This window comes from Lepisma saccharinum, chromosome 9, assembly GCF_977018435.1.
Source record: "Lepisma saccharinum chromosome 9, izLepSacc3.1, whole genome shotgun sequence".
NCBI classification, from domain to species: Eukaryota; Metazoa; Arthropoda; class Insecta; order Zygentoma; family Lepismatidae; genus Lepisma; species Lepisma saccharinum.
This window is the reverse complement of record NC_139237.1, coordinates 68677889-68683445: the sequence shown is the minus strand read 5'-3', so window position 1 is coordinate 68683445 and position 5557 is coordinate 68677889. Positions and strand designations below refer to the sequence as shown.

The following is a 5557-nucleotide window of genomic DNA, read 5'->3' as shown; positions in this document are numbered from 1 at the left end:
GTTTCATGGAAATCGGAGGGGGTCACTTAGATAACCTCCCTTGTTAGATGATATTCAGATATGGCTTTACAAACCCTTCGAATATGTATTTTTTTCTCATTTTGTGTTACCTTTCTGCCTTTTAGGCTAATCGTGACGATGATGATGAATAATGATTACATGAAACTGATGAACACTCGCAAAGTCCATGCTAGAACGAACAAAGTTTTAGTGATCAAGCCAGCCGCACACCGAATCCGACACGACACGACGAGTCATTCTTGTCGCAAACCACACCATAGTCTCTTATGGGTGGCCGCACACTGGACGAAACATTTGGCTCGAGTCACCTAGCGACGGGTTGCGATGGTTTGAAACAAAAGCAACGATGGTCCGTGGAATTTGGTCTCGCGTGGAGCGGCTTGCGTTGCGACAGAACGATCTGCGCATGCGCGATTACATTCACTTCAGCTACAGACCTTTAGATACAATTGGAAACGGAGGCAACTTGAAACCAGCAATTACATGTAGTCATTGAACGAATATTGTATTAAATGGTTAATGTTATATTTTCTAACTAATTATTTGCTAGAAATATATTGAATTCACAAAATAAATTAATACATCAATTCTGCATATTGATTCTGTTCTAAATTGTTTCATCGGCACCCGCTTCCCAAATTATTAAAGACATTGACAAAATCTGCTCTCAGAATTTAGGCAACAAGTTGACTCGTCTTGCCGCTTCGTGTCGTGTCGCATTGTATTCCGTCGTGTTGCGTTTCGTCCCGTCGTGTCACTTTGTGTCGCATTCGGCGTGTGCTACAGGCAACCTTTCGAACCGAAGCGACACGACAAACTGCACGTGTCGCTTGCAGCGCATGCGTGTTGATTGATTAATTTGGTTTATTTTACTTTGATTTTCTGCCACTTTTGGCTAATCGCGAAGATGGGAATGAGTGATGATATGATCAAATTGATGAAGGGACGACACTCACGAAGAACACAATGCCCAGGTCGATAGTCAAACTTGGGACACCTGGCGTCGTAGCACGATGTGCTAACCACTCCGTCACGGAAGCCGGCACGCATGCTTGATTGTATGTAGCTTGTCGCTTCGGTCTGAAAGCTTCCTTAGAGCCACATCTGACAGCAGTCTAGTATGGTACCTCGAGACGTAACTCGTAGGTCGGAACGCACTTCAAAATGTTTCGATCTTGATATTCGTCCAGCTTTACTCAAGCAATTGCCACATCTGTTCTCTTTCATTATGTCGCTTTACGCAATAGTGGATTTAATTGGGTAACGATCGCCATGACATTGAAAGTTGCTCTAGAACCAGTTTGGTGTCCACGAAGGAAAGAGTTCAGTAGTCCAACATGCCTCCGCTGCGGATCGAATGAAAGTCATGGATGCGGTAATGACATGTCCATTTCCGACTGATGACTACGTGAAGACATAATAGTTTCTTGGCGTTCTATAATCGTGTCCTTCAAACCCCCTCCCAATCAACACACACTATCGAATGCAATGCCGAATTGGACTAAATTCAAGAAGTATAATGAAAACAACAATGCTATTATTTAGCATTTTGGTAATAATGTTCAACGGGGCTGGTGGAATAACCGCGAAACGAACTAAGTGCGAAAGGGCAGAACTGCGAAACGTAGCACAGGATTAAACACGAAAGGAACAAGATCGAACGAAATAAAAGCGAAGGAACAAGCGCTGAAAGATTTAAACGCGATGGAATAAGCGCAAAATGGAATAAGTGCGAAATGAATTACAGCGAGACGGATTAATTCCGAAACCAAAATTGAACACAGGAATAAGAGAAATTGTGAATCCACTAGCCATTGACCTTCCCTCGTATACTATGTGGCATTGCTTCTTTTATTTTACAAAGCTTGTGAACACGCTGTTAACTTCTAACCTCTGTCAGCACCAGATCAGTATGGATTCTTGTCCACTTCACCATGAGAAATATAAAAAGGAAATATAGAAACAATGACGAGATTGCAATATATAGAAAAAGAGAAAGAACAAAGCAAACACAGAGAGAGAGAGAGAGAGAGAGAGAGCGAAAAAAGAGAGAAGCGTATGTGAAGAGAAAGAAAATTAGAAAAATAAAGAAGGAAAAGTAGAAAAGGAAGAAACAAAAATAACGAGAGATAAAAAGAAATTAACATAAAGAGTGAAATAGAAAGATGAAGAAAGAGACAGAGAGAGAAGGAACTGTAGAAACAACATAAAAGAAAGAGAGAGGTGAATAGAATGAAAAATATAGAGACAGAAGGAAATAAGAGAAAGGGAAACGGGCAAAGAAATAGAGATAGAGTAGAGGATATAAAGAGAAGAGAGAACCGAAAGGGAAACAAGATAACTCCATAGCCATTGCCACCGAAGTAGAGCTTCGCGTGACAATATTTCGTTTACCGGTCAAAAAATCTCAGACAACGTCACAAGGCCGTAAAAAGACAGAGTTTGTGAATTTCATATCGTCAAGTGATATCTCAAAAGCACCAATCAGGCATTTCCGAACTGATTATGCAAGATAAAAGAACGTAGTCAACAACTTACTCGCGCGTTAGATAGTTGTGCTCATGGTGTAGTGGTTATCACATCCGCCTAACACGCGGAAGGTCCCAGGTTCGATCCCTGGTGAGCACATTCTTTTGTTCTTCTTTTTTTCCCCCCACAGGAATGCAGTTTTTCGATGATATAATATATTCATCTCATGAGACGTGCTTGAAAAGCTTCGAAGCTTTGAAACGTAAAAGCTTATGTTCGTAAATGGCCGACTATTGCGATCTAGCAACTAGGGATGGCTACAAAATCCGGATTTTCGGATTTCAAATTATCCGTTTCAGATGCAACGGATAATCCGAATAGCTGGGGAATTCTGGTATCTGGATAATCTGAATATCCGGCAAGTCCGATTAGCTGGGGAATTCTGGTATCTGAATAATCCAAATATCCGAATAATCCAATTATCTGGATAATTCGAATATCCGGATAGAACAGATTTGATGAATTTGTAGAAAATCCGTACGAAAATGACAAATAAAATAATATGTGGGTGGCTCGTAAAACGGATAAACGATAGTGTCCAGATAATGCACACATTCGAATATCCGGACATACGGATAATCCGAATATCGGATAATTCGGACAATTCTATTATCCGGATAATACGGATATCCTATTTGAAATCTGGATAAAAAATCATCGGCTATTCGGATACAATTTTATCTGGATTTAGCCATCCCTACTAGCAACTTGGCATGGAGTTCCTTACCACAGGCCCGTACCCATGGCACCCCTCGAGCCATGAAAATTTTTAATTTGAACGTAAGAAACCTACAAAAATTACGTTGATGGTTTTTCAAATTTTGCATGAATTTCAATTTTGTCCTTGCACAAATGAATAGGTTGTTTGTGGAGAGAGGCAGGCTCTAGAAGTCTGCAGTCTGCAATATTGGGCTATTTTAGATCTATAAGCATTGATGCAAGGCTAACAGACATTCCGATTTAGTCGGCACAGCCCATTCCTTTTTTAATCCATGTCCCGACTTGTTGTAAGGGAAGAAAGACTGTTGCGCCACTACAGACATTTTACTGGTTATGTAGGACTTTCTGTAGAATACTGTCTACATTTTTTAAATTGTCTGAACTTCTTATGAGTCAAAAACAGTTGTTTGATAACATTCGACACATATTGAACGGTTTCTTCTAGTATAGTGTCACTAATGTTTCACATAATTAGAATAGAGGGCAATTTTCTATAGTCTTTACATTACGGAAGAAAGGTTTCTCAATGACTGCAATACAAAACCAACCGTATAAGGGCAGTTAGCTCTCCACCCGCACCGCAAGGTCTGAGATCCCTTTTCGCCACTACTGAGCAGAAGGATAAAAAACTTTGTTTTCTTTCTCCAACATCAGGGGTTTTTTGCAACTGATGTCCATTCTGCCACTCAATGGCTCTTCTTCTTCTTCTTCTTCTCCCTTATGCCCACTTAGGCGTCGGGTCACTCAATGGCTCAAGGTTAATTAATATTATGTAAATAGGAGAATCCACTTGACAGCAGAATCGTTGCTAGATTTTTGGGGTAAAAAATTGCCTGTAGTACTTTTAACATATATTGTTATTTGTCCAAAACACTCAAGAAATTAAGTAGATTATTAGTTATTAAATTCTGTCAATCGGAATTTGTTTTACTGCAACTTTTCTTCTTTTCTACTTGTAATTGTCTTGAACATAAATACACAATGGTATGACCCTACAACAGACAATTTTCACAGTATGCAGAGGGCATCAAGGCTAAAGAATTCGGTGCTACGAGCCGTTGAAAATGGAGTTTTCTATCCCACATGTATTTAATAGCTTCTTGGTTGCCACTGATTACTGTCTAATAAGATTCTAAAAGCGAAAACACGCCATGGAAACAATATTATGCCAGCAGACACACTGCCAGGGTGAAGTCACTCGGCCGTTCCCTTCAGATAATTTATTTACGGGGTTCGCACTGACTCCAAAGTCCTTGACTACTGCAGGAGTCAGGAAAACAAGGCTAGGACTGAGGTCATTGGAAACATATGATTTTTTTAAAAAAGCTTTCAAAACCTGGAAAAGTCAGGGGAATTAAATGATTTTTGCTTGGCAGAATTTGTAATCGGAAACACGTTTCGTTTTATCTTCCCAATAATCTTCCTTTTTGGGTAATATTGCTTATAAATAGGTTCTTTCATTTTATTTTTAATTTATTTTCAGAAATGTTTAACGAACGTGATTAATTTGATTACCTTACAAAGTTCAAGTGTAACTCTTATTTTTTAGTATGTTAAGTCATTACACAGTTATGTAAAATACCTGGAAAAGTCAGGGACTTTGCAAAATGGGTGTGAACCCTCATCTATCAACCCCACACACATATGTTGCTTTTCGTAGGATATTTGAATTGTTTCCATTATGCACACATGTAGTCTACGCGTATATATATATTTTTTGCTCTCTGACAGAAAAAAATGTCAGTGTCAACTGCAAATTTGTCACGTGGTTGCATACGTTAGAAAATGCTGTTATTCAACATTTCGTAGCAAAATGAGCAAATTTCTCTACCATCCCTCTCCCAGTGTTGCCACATGAAGGGAAATTTCCCTTTTTGAAGGGAAATTTGAAGCTAATATCAAGTGAAAAGGGTAAAGGGAAATTCGATGAAAAATAGCGAATTTTCAGGGAAATTTTAAAACAGACTCAATATTAATTATATTAAATATTATAAGAGATTCCAGTTTTGAAAAAGATATTTTTAAAAAAAAAAAAATTGTATATTTTGTTCTGAGAGGAAGGGTGGAATTTGGGTTGGTCCACATCTGGCTACCGTTTGGGGCTGGAGGTTATTGACCATTCACCCTTATGTCCCGGCTTTGGGACTGGGTGGCTAATTGCAAATATGGGGATAGTGATGATATGATGAAATATATGAATGGACACTCACAAACAGCCATCCCAGGCAGGGATTCGAACCCGGGACCACTGGCGTCGTAGCATTTAAAAGTTAAAATGTTTAACATT

The 5557-nt window shown here is 39.2% G+C and overlaps 1 non-coding gene across 1 annotated transcript; it reads left to right on the top strand.

The window, feature by feature from the left end:
- Positions 1 to 2576: 2576 nt before the first annotated feature.
- Positions 2577 to 2649, top strand: TRNAV-AAC (transfer RNA valine (anticodon AAC)). The gene has a single exon. It is a non-coding gene; the product is annotated as a tRNA-Val (tRNA).
- The last annotated feature ends 2908 nt before the right edge of the window (positions 2650 to 5557 follow it).